The sequence below is a fragment of the Rhea americana genome, unplaced genomic scaffold (assembly GCF_003343005.1).
Source record: "Rhea americana isolate MKP2758 unplaced genomic scaffold, rheAme1 scaffold_21, whole genome shotgun sequence".
NCBI lineage: Eukaryota > Metazoa > Chordata > Aves > Rheiformes > Rheidae > Rhea > Rhea americana.
In genome coordinates, this window is record NW_028186258.1 from 7762023 (window position 1) to 7773536 (window position 11514).

The 11514-nt window shown below is 54.0% G+C and overlaps 1 long non-coding RNA gene across 1 annotated transcript in view; it reads right to left on the bottom strand.

Annotated features, from left to right (window-relative positions):
* LOC146596131 (uncharacterized) overlaps nucleotides 1-11490 on the bottom strand; it is a 48701-nt gene extending 37211 nt beyond the window's left edge. Inside the window, exons 1-2 of the long non-coding RNA XR_014895820.1 lie at nucleotides 11258-11490; nucleotides 4376-4899 (exon numbers count right to left, since the gene is read on the bottom strand). This is a non-coding gene — a long non-coding RNA (uncharacterized LOC146596131). The remainder of the gene's footprint in view (nucleotides 1-4375; nucleotides 4900-11257) is intronic.
* Between the last annotated feature and the right edge of the window lie 24 nt (nucleotides 11491-11514).

The window sequence follows — 11514 nt, forward strand, 5'->3', positions numbered from 1 at the left end:
AAAAAAAAACATGTGTGTACACACACACACACACACACACTCCATCTTCCCCGCAGCACGCCGCGGGGTGAGGCGCTATCTGCTTCCACTGACCGTGCAACACGCGCGCAGCCTGGGGATGCCCCCTCCAGCCCCAGAGCAGGACACATGCCAAGCAGCTGCTCTCCGATCTCCTACTGATGCTGCACATCCCGGCTCGCAGCAAGCACGCAGCGGGCCAGGTACAGAGAAAGGGGTGCAAAGAGAGGGGTGYATCCTCAGGCAGGGGCAGCTGAGCATGGAGGGGCAGGAGGTAATCACAGAAAACCCTTTGGCCAAGGTGAGGCACATGCACTGTCCAAAAACTCGTTTTGCACCCCCCTGTTCACCATGGCAAAGGGCAATAGGAAGTTCCCACCAGTAAAACGAGAGGGCTTAAGAGCAGCCCCAGCATCCTAGCTGGGAGAGGAATGTCAGTCATATCCAGATGACCACACTAAGCAAATCAGCTGCTCTCAAGACTAGTTATCTATTTAAAGAGGTCACCCAGAGGGTTGGGAGAAAGAAGATGAAGCAACTGCTTTCTCACAAGCCCTGCTATGCCCCTGAACAGCTCAGCAAAAGCACAGCACTGCTGATGCATCATTCACTCTGCAGCCCCAGTCCCCTGCCCATGTGAGGTGACAGGACTGCGGGCTGGATGGCCAAGGGGGCCCACTGTTACCCTTAAGCCTTTGAGACTTGCATATGAGAYTTTGTTGTACCCAAACCTCACCTGATGGCCAAGCAATACTGGGATTCCCTGGTGTATCGGTCAGGCCAGACAGGAGGCTGCACCAAGACCTCTGGCATGAGACAGATTTCTGCCTTTTGGGTGCCCAGAGGAACTGCTCTCCCTAGAGCAATTAAAGGAAGGAGAGAAGCTGCCCTTGACAGGGATAGCTTGCAGGCCAGAGTAACAGACTAGGGATTGCTACTTGAGAACAAATTTAAAAGCTTTTGCTGCCTGCAACTAAAGATCAGGGTCTCTGCAGTTAAATCCCAAGTTCTTCCTGGATTCTGCAGGAAGGACARAGGTAGTAAGAGGAAAGCACAGTTCAAGCTGCTTGAGCCTGGCTTGTCTCATGGCCACCCTTTAATCGCTTTGAGCAGCCACTCAAGAGCAATGACATTCGAACCAGGAATCAAGTGCCAGAGTAGCTATGTGGATCCTGAAGCCAGGAGCCCCCTCACCAGTCCAGCCTGCCTGGCAGACTGAGCCCTGGTGGCACCTCTTGAATAAGAAAACCTGTCACAGCAAGGTCCTCTGAGCAAGCAGGTCTCCAGTGCATCAAGGATTGCCTCAAGGRTTACACAAATGCAGAGGAAGCAGCTAAGCAGTGAAGACATCCATTTATAGGGTATCTATCAAAAAGCTGAAGATGTAGTCAATGGCCAAAGATAAAAATCAAACTAAGTACCAGCCTGGTCCCTTATTGTAGAAGCTGGTTCAGCCAAGCAGGTCTGCACTGCGTTACATAGTTAGGAGTGGAAAGTCTCYGCCCTGCCTTAGCTCAAGGAGCTTACTACTATTAGCAGGCAACAGGACACATGTGTCACTTCRTCCCCCACCTGCTGCCTCAGGGGCTTGGACAGGACAAAAAGCCAAAATGTGTTTTTCAGAAGGGACTAAGTCAAGAGCTTGGTATATTCAAATGCTTGTCAAGGGCAAACCACAAGCCCAAGGGTCTGGAACAGACTGAGCTATCTGGTAGCAGCAGTAAGACACTGAGAAGGGAAGGGAATGGACTAAAGCATCCCACCCCTGTTCAAACATATAGGAAGATTGCAGTGAAGAGAAGAGGGAAGGAAAAAAAAAAGAAAGCAGCACTGGCAGACTGGGCTGATAACCAGGGAGCCCAAAGGGTGAGAATGCTAATGAAGGATTAATGAAGGATGCTCCCTGCTCACACTGCAGTGTGGTGGTGAAGTCTGCAAACAAGCCGTGTCTGTTGGGTCAGAGAGCCATGGGAGGGAGCTCAGCGCTAAGAAATGAGCATCTATCYAATTGCAATGCTTGTATGGGGAGTCCCGGGAACAGCAAGTCAGATWCGTCTCTAGATTTGCATTTGCCATCTCCTTCTAGCCTCAAGAACATCCAGCTGGCAGAGCTGTCTCTGGGGGCACCACAGACCACATCCTGCTGGATTTGTGTTCAGCAAAAGGCAAGACTAGCATCTTTATGTCTCCTGTTTCCCTTTAACCATACTGGCATGGTCCACTGCTCACCTGCAATGCTCTGGTGTGGAATTGGTGCTCTCAGCCCTGCTGCTCCTGGACAGGTATTAGCATAAGCCGCACGTTCCTGCCAACCTATCTCCTTGGACTGACTGATCACCAGCAGGCAAAAGCAGACAAGCTCTAATCCAAATTAGATATGTGCCCCCCAAAAGCTGAGGTGCTGCTACAGGGCTGACCACGCAGCAGGACTCAGCTGCCTGGAGCATCTCCTTACTTTTTGCAAGGACGTATTGTCTCAACATCATGGGGGCCACATGCCAGAGCCTAAAAAAGGGCCAGGACAACAGAGGGTTTCTGTCGTCAGGCACCTAGGAWATGCCATCTGAACACAGCCTGAGATATTCCTTCACGGCAGGAAGATACCAAGCGAGTGCCAGGCAATCTTGACAAGGACTATCATTTCAGAGGCTGCTCAGCGGTCAAATATCTTTGTGCACAAGCCACCTATGCCAGCAAGCACAGTTTGTAGTCATGCAGACACTGCAGTAAACCTGGCTGTGGAAAGGCAACATGGTGAACTCCTGGCCTGGTGACCACTCACAGGGTAAGAAGAAACCTTCCTTTCTTCTACAACCTCACTCCAGAGGATTTTCCATTCAAGGAAACAACTCCAATTCCAATGGGCAGAGAAAAATCTCACACCAGATTGCTCCACAGTCCACTTGTACTCCTGACTCCAAGAAAAGGCCCCCAAACTCCCTCTCCAAACAAAGAGCCTCTAGCCTGCTCTGGCAGGGTGCAAGATGTTCACGGATGCAGGTATTCAAGCTCTGCAGCTTGCTTCCCCACAGTGAAACCTGCGCTGGGAAGAGAGGTCCCACACAGCAGTAATTYTACCTTTGCTCATCACATTGCTCAGTCTCATTCTTCTGGACCAAGCTTACTACGTAAGAAATAAGCAATCTGGAGAGCGCTACTGGCAGCATGGGAGATGTGCAGCACAGTACAGTCCTAAGAGTCCAAAAGAGAAACAATCATTTCTGCTCCATGTCTCCGTAACAGTTTTGAGCCATCCCAGTCAAGAGGTGACTCAGCCCAGGGTCTCCACAACTACAGGTAACAGGGACTGAAGGGGAATGTCCTCAGCCAAAACACGAGGACCGCAAAAAACAGGTTTCACTAGCAACAGGACCATTGCATCTGTCTCTTGATGATGAGGCTTGGCCAGGGCCAAAGCAGTCTCAGTGGTTTGAACCATCCCTCCAGSGTCAAGCAGGAATCAGAGGGATTTTGGGGCAGATCCCCAGCAACCCCCCCAACCTGGGGCAGCTGGGCACCAGCAGCACCCTCTGGGAGAGGGGAGCAAATCCTGTCCTCCCAACACAAGAGCCACCAGCTCGTTCAGCCACCAGCCCCAACACTGTGCCCAGCAGACAGACAGCTGGGATGAGACCCCCACCCGCTTCGCCTCTCACTGCAGTCCACACCAAGCCAGCGCAGCTCCTGCCAAGCCCCTGGGGCGCTTCTCCTGGCATCAGGTCCAAGACACCACTGCTAATACAAGCCCCAACATGTGCCCTCAGGAGCCAAAGGCTTGGCACCCTTTCCCAGCAGGGCTTTCCCCAGGGAAGGGGATTTTCTGTCTCAAGGAGGCTTACATCACATTTTTTGCTGGAAGGGAGCCTGTGCACTTCCAGCTCATCCCCTGTATCACCCAGCACAGGGAGTCCCGTGGGACCCAGGGACAAGCTTCACATGGTTCCCAGGAAGCCGATCAGCAGCAGGCTCCCCATCACAGCTATTTCAGAGCGTGTCAAAGCAAGTGGTGGTATAGAAAACCAGCAGGGTTCCCCCCTTCTCAGGAAAGAAAGAAAAACCTGCTTGTGGTCTGCTTCACTTTAGCTTCTTTGTCCATTATTCAGCAGTAACTCCAGGAAGAAAACTCTTATTAGGGATGAGGTTTCAGGCTCAAATGGTGCAAAAATCTGCACTTTGATTAAAGTGGGAGAGGAAAGCCACTTCAGCTTTCAGACACAAACCGACCTATACTCTATCCTTCCTGGAGTGGCAGGTACCTACATTTGGCACTTCCTTCCACATGGGAGAAAATATACTTTTGAGAATCACACAGGAATCCTTCTTTCTAGAAAGAGAAAAAAGTACATACTCAACTCACCTAAAACCAGCAGGACTTGTCCTACACAGGCACTTGCACTTCTTGCTGCTCCTCCAGAAAGCCATGAGGCTGAACAGAGTAAGATAGCCCAGAAAAAGAGGGGATCCGGTAGCACTGGGCTATTCCTGCTGCTTTCCACATCTTCAGATTGTGGAATTTCAAGTAATAAAGCCAGTTCCATAAGATTAGTAAAAACCACAGTACTGACGATGTCCAAAATAGTAATCCACAAGATTTCAGAGAGAAGTAGGTATTTGTGGATCTCCTGGCAGTTTCTTTCCCAGTTGCAGATGACCRAAGGGAGCATCCAGAATCCACAGCAATCCAAAGGGATGAAGACTCATGACAGCCCAGCGATGAATCCTGTTCACTCAGGACCATTTGCTTGGTTGAAGGAGAGAAGTCGCAAGCCTGCTGCTCCACAGTCAGAGTTTGCTCCTTCCCACTTCCACGTATGAAGAAGGCTAGTCGGATATTGTGGCAGGCTGCTTCTGCCCCTTTCAGCAATGAAAAGATACTAAAACCTGCAGGGAGACAAGTGTCAGGACCAGGGAACATCARTGACCATTGCTGACTGCAGCACAGCTCATGTTGCTGTTGCACTGCAGGTCTGACAGCTCCAGGAGCAGCAGGGCAACTGGGCACATCCTACATGAAATCAGTATGGCTGCAAAATATTCCCAAATTCAGCATTAAAAAGCCAGGGCTGACTGGAAATGGAGGACTGCAAAGCAGGATTTTCTTTGCTGCTGCTTAGAGGTACAGGCTATGCTGCCAGCCAGGTCCTCCGGTGGCAGGCAGCATCAGCCAGGACCTTGCTAAGACGGCTCCTGTCCCAGCTGCTCAGCCCCCACCCCTCGCATCACTTTGACCAAGGAGCACAGTTCAGACATCCACAGAAGAGGGATTCTTATTTCTTAGCAGGTCAGCACATCTCCTTCTCGCAAGGGCCAAAGCGGTAAACGCAGCAGCGACGACCACGCGGCAGCCGGCAGGCAAAGCCGCCGCGGCCCGCTGCGGTACAGCCCGCTCGCACGGGGAGGACGCCCACCGCAGCGCACGGAGCCGGGCTCCGCTGCTCCGAACGCGCCCTGGCAAAGCTACCCCGCGCCTGGGGCCAGCYTCAGGCCTCGGCTGCCCTGAGCTCTTTGGAGGTCCGGACTCCTAGAGACCAAAGGGCCCCGAGCACGGGCGCCTGCTGTCCCTTACCTTCGGGGCGAGCCTGTGCCAGAGGGCCAGGCCAGAACCAGCACCTTCCTCCCCGCTCCCCTCTTCAAAAGCAAACGCAGAAATCGCTGAAAGGCCAAAGCCAGCAGCAAGAGCTCTGCCTAGAGAGCAGCGGCCGTGCAGGGTGGCCAGCACTTGTCTGGAGGCATCCCGATTTGCAGCTAGCACCGGGTCTGCGCTCACACGCACACTACAGCATGTGTGCTTACACACACAATTTTATTAGAGATACATTAGTGCGCACAGTGCCCTGCTTCGTTAGGGCGCTGCTGCTCTCCAGCACAAAGTCCGTATTTGTTTCCCTGCAGGGGTGGAAATAAAGGGGGTTTTGTATTTTCTTCCTCTTCTCTTTGCAGGCTGGAGTGAGTTTATTTGACACTCCAGCACTCTTTGTGAGCTGAGTGCCCGAGGATAAATGCTACCCTTAAGAGTTACTTGGCGTTAGACAGAGGGACCCTCTTCAGAGGAGAATGGGGGCTTGTTGAGCTGGGGCGGGAGGAGCGCGGGGAGGGGGCCGCCGAAGAGCGCCCGGCAGCCTCATAGAGGGGTCTCTGTCCTGGGCGCACAATAGAGCGAATTCTTAAAGATACCAGGAGCTGAAAGGAAGGAAGGAACTTTCCTCCCTTTAAAAGGGATTTTCGGGAACAATTGAAGAAGCTATAAAAAGGGGATCGTTATTTCCCATAGAGTCTGCCGAGCTGGGAAGCCCTCCCTCGCTCCCTCCCCCTCGCCGAGCCGCCGCTCCCAAGTCCTCTGCCGGGAAGATTTGACACGCACAGTTTGGAGAAAAAAAAGGTAGGTGAGCGGCACCTCCTCCCTAACTCTGCGACGGGGAGTTTTCTGCAGACACATGCTCAGACCGAGTCCCATCCGGCCCCAGAAGAGGCACCCGAGCCACAGCAGCCTGGCTGCGGAGCTTCAGCTCCGGGTTGAAGCAAACAGATCCCAAGTGCTTTCAGAGTCACCACTGCAGCTCTCGACGCCCCGGCCCACCAGCGACAGGAGCCCCATCCCAGCCGCAGCCTGGCAGGATGCTCACGTCTGCACACCTCACGGCCACCTCGCACAACAGCGGCCACAGCCCGACCACCCCCGAACTGAGCACGGCCCATCACGCTGCCACCCCGGGGGGCACAGGCAATTCGCCTGGGCTTGGCCCACCCGGGCTGCCCCGTCTCCTCAGCAAGCTGGGGGTGGAGGGTTTTCTATCATCTTGAGAGCTCATAGGGAAGCACCCGGTGACGGGCACAGCCCAGCCATACTGCCCACCTGGACGCGCCAGCCCTCGGCTGCTGAGCTCACRTGCATAGAAATACCCGATACACACAGAAGATGAGCAAGAGAATGCCACAGGTCAGAAACTCGCTGTAACACAATTCAGAGCCTCAGGGGATGCTCTCTGCACCTTCTGCTAACCACGTGAGCCCAGCCCCAGAAGTATGCTTTCTCACACCAACTTCAGGAAAGACTTCCAAAACTGAGAAGYCGCTCCTGAAACATGCTGTTCCCAAATGTTCAATCTGAAGGATCGTCAGCAGGGGCCAAAGGTAACTAGAATGACAGTAACGATCCTCCATCCACCCAAGACTGGAGGAGAACCTATACCGAGATCCCAAAGCACCCTGCCACCATCTGACCCGGTTCAAAACACTTACAAGCAGTCCACAGCAGCACTTCAAAGCCAAAAAGCTCTAAAGCTTTCATATGGTAACATCCTGTGCCATGCAAAAATTTTTGGCTCCAAGAAATACTAGTCACATTCTTGTGCAAGCGCAGGAGTTGCATTAGAGATTCAAGGTTGTCTTAGACTGAGTTTTATTTAGGCYAGTCATTGCTTTTCACTTCCTCCTTCAGGAGGCCACAGGCAGTTTTGCTGTAGGTGCACTAGACAGCTCTGATCCCCTTCCAGGGAGAAKGGACTAGGATAAAAACCCAGAGAGAAGCTTTAAAGAGTCTGACTAGATAACATTTGCTCCTGATTTAAAATCCATTCAGGGCTTCGTTTTTGCAAGAAAAGCTGCAGAGCCACCCAAGGATCAAACACATTTATTTAAAGGCTTAGGTTTTAGCCCTCAAAAAACATCTGTGGTTTGGCAGAAGGAACAAGCCAATTGAAGGAAAAAAAAATGTTACCTTCTTAGGGCAAGGGTGCAGCACAACCCCAGGGCTGAGGTCTTCGCACCTCATCAGCGCTGTGCTCAGCAGAAGACACATGACGGACTCGACGCCAGAACCAGCCTCCCTAACCACAGCCGTTCCAGCTTGTTTTCCCTCTTCGGTGCCGGTCCAGGAAAGCACTGCCTGCGATTCGGAGGCTGCCACGGGGGGGAACCCAAAAGGAAAAGGAGGGAACATCGCAGCTCTGAAGCAGGCTGCGGAGAAGGACACGAAGCCGTACTGAACACGGGATCTGTCTCCAGGGACTAATAAGGCAACACACTGTAAACCCTAATCCTGTGTTAAGAGCTTTCATCAAAAAGGAACGGTATTTATTAAGGAGTTATAGGAGGTAATAAAAGTGTTTTCATGCAGCATTTACACTAACATAGGGGACTTTATTCTAGTATTTGGCCTTTTTTTTTTAAATACATCTTTCTGATGAAATAAGCCATTCTGAACAAGGCTGCCCTTTGTAATGCAGTTATAACTTTCTGGCTGGCCTTGGTAACTGGCAAAACATTGTGCTTTTCTTGCCCTCTCTTTTGTTGCTTTTCTTCTCTGTTCAAAGTTCAAACAAACAAAAACCCCCCAGCAAGCAGCGTTACGTTTCTGGCATTATCCCCCCGTTGTCTGGGGCCGGGGAGCRGCCCGCGGCATTTCATCTCCGAAAACCCAGGGCGCTTGGCTCACTCCGCAGAGGAAAGAACCCCCAGATAGAAAACCCAGAGTCCAAAACCCTCCGCAGCCTAGAGCTGAGCCAACTGCTATAAGAAAACAYCCACCAATGAGAAGCGATGCTACTATACGGAGATGCATTTAAAACCAAACACAAAAGGAATGTGCACAAAATCCAGCCTCATCAGAAAGGACCTAAGCCAGGCTTCCCAATTTCACAGCTGCACCTCGCTGCAGTGTTAGCTTAGGACAGGCTGGGGTCCCAGGGCCAGGTCCCACCATCCCTTACACCCTCCATGCTGCACTTTGCAAAGTTGCAGCACACTCCTGAGCCCCAAGGAAAGCAAGTATAGACAAGACTAGCACCGGAGTGTTTGAGAGAYTTCTAAAATCCCAGGAAAACAGTTTAATTTAAGGCTGTTCCTCAAACAATTCTTCATGCTATCCACCACAAATGACCATGTGGGGCCTCAGTCCCCAGACTGTTTGGCCGTTGCTCCTCTTCCAGCCTAGACAGAGTGAATCCACCTTTCCCCAGTTCCTCGGCATGCTGCACAGCCCCGACCTGGCCATGGGGACCCGGAGCCACAGGAGCAGCTGCTGCCCACCTCCCACCTCCTCCCCATCTCACTCCACCACAGCTCGCACAGGGAGGAACAAAGTGGGACTCAGCCTGGCTTCGGGCTCTTTCCACAACTTGTGATGGGTTTGGAGCACAGGTCCTGGCAGAGTCCAGCAGGGCTCGGGACAGCTGAGGCTGCCTCCCCCAGCCCCATGTTGCAGGTGGGGAGCTCCACCCTGGACTCCGCCAGCACAACGGAGGCGGCTGGGCAGGGACACAGCCTGCCCTGCTGCCCCTCAGGCCACAGGGGCAGAACATCTCCCACCACCATAACCAAATACACCAGCGCGCAGCACCTGAGCCCTGGCGAGAAACCTGCAGCTGACAGCAGCCAGCTCGGGCGAACAGCTCAGCCCTGCTGCTGCAGGCTTCCCTGTACTCCACGATCACGCAGCGCATTTCTGCTGTGCAAACGCCAGATCCCACTCCTCCTGCAACTGTGCGCTTCCAGCCCACGGAGAATGCCATTCCCACCCAGCAGCTTGCGGGATACCAAAGAAAGGAACACTTCTGGCCACAACAGCAAGCGTGGTTCCTCTTGCCTGCACAAGAAATGCGCTGCACTTTTCTTGTGCACAACACCTGCAAAGCACCTTCACATTGCAGACAGGCACCTTCTTCCCCTCACAAAGCTGTGTCTTCCCGTTATCAGGCACACTGCAGTCCCTGCCAGGGCTCAGCCCTGCTGCCATTCCACAGCACCCGCAAAACAGCATCACCAGCACATCAGGGGAACCTGAGGGGCACCACATCTCAGTGGCTCTTTAGACACCTGTGCATGGAAAGCAGCTGGCAGCCAAGTAGTTTAACAGAAACAGCAAATCCAAGCAGTTTGCCCTGTTTGCAGGGAGCCCTTTGAGAAAGGGGAGCACAAAAACACTTAACTTTGAAACAATCTTTTACCCTACAATGTCTCCCAGACAGGGGTTTCAAACTTGCTGTTTGATCTTACATCTGCCGGGGGGGGGGGGGATTGAGGTGAATTGGGGCAGCCCATGAAGCTGCTTCCACCCATCCCCAAGTTTACAGGTAGGTAAGAAAGTAAATGTCTCAAGAGTGTGACTTGCCTGACAGCAGAGAATGAGTTTGGGAAGAAAGGCATCCTCACATACCCTGCTCCAGCCACTGCCCCAGCAATCTCCACTTCAAAACGCTGGGCAAACTGAGATACAGCTTCTTCCCAAGGCCTGAGTCACAGCACACCAACCCTCTCTCCCTGCTTTCATCCCACCAGCTGTGACCATGATTATAAAAAGATGTCTCAATTAGCTAGAGAGCCGAGCGATTTCTGTAGTCTCAAAACAGTTCAGAGGAAGCAGACTCCAAGCCAGCAAAGAGGAACACTAACAATGTCTGGGCAATAAAAGCTCTTCTTGTTTATATCAAAGTAACCTCAAACATCCTTTCCCCAAACGGTTTCCCTTGCCCTCCATATGGATCAGCAGGCTTGCACACTGGAAGAGACAGTGTTGTCCTCAATGCACTAGGTCCCTAGGAGCAGACAGCACTAATTTTCTTGTGTGTTATTGGTTGCAGGTCTAGACTGGTGTGGTCTTTTTGTTGTAGCAAGCAAAATAAGGGATTCATTCATATTTTTCCAAAATTCACACAAAAGTGCTCTTGTGCATCAAAGATACCTTGCATCACCAACCCCRATCAAGTGTTCCTCACTCTCAGGCTCGTGCCAGGCAGCACCAAACACCGGGGAGACCCCTTGGGTCCCCACAAGCAGGGGAGAAGAGCACAGAGGKGCTGCCTGGCACCCCAGGGCCGCAGCTCTCCCTGCCTGCCCCTCCAGCCAGRCACCTGCCCACGGCACACCACACACCCTCACTCACGTGGAGCCTTTCTAAGGCGCTTTCCCACGGGAGGAGCAGGGAAGAGTCCCCTRAAAGCCCACAGAAAAATGACACGCGCGCGTGTCTGTTCTCGGAGGGAAGGAGGAGCCGCGCTGCGCTGCCCACGCCGGGGCGGGAGAAGCCGGGCTCTCCGGGCCTCCGCTCCCCGAGGTCGCCCGGAGCCACCCCGGGCCCGGGAGCGCCGCGGGGCGGCGAACAAAGGCGGCGAGCGCGGGCGGGCCGGGCCGAGCCGAGCCGAGCCGGGCCGGCGCCCCGGGCCCCCCGGACGCGCCCGCGCGGGGCCGAGCGCCGCCACCCCCCGCCCTTGCCTCCCTCCCCCGCGGCCAGCCGGGCACCTACCTGCGGCCGGCGGGGCTCCGCGGCTCACCCCGAGCTGCTGCCCCAGCGCTGGCGCCCTCCCCCCGGGCTCCGGCATCACCAGCCTCCTCTTCCTCCTCCGGGGCCCGGGCCCGGCCCGGAGCCCCCTCCGCGGCGCGGCGCGGGCGGGAAGCGCGGCAGCAAGCCGGGCCAGCCGCGCTGCCCCCCAAGGATGCTCCCACTGCGGCGGCCGGGCCATTTCCCCTCCTTATATAGCCCCGGCGGCCGCGGGCAGCGCG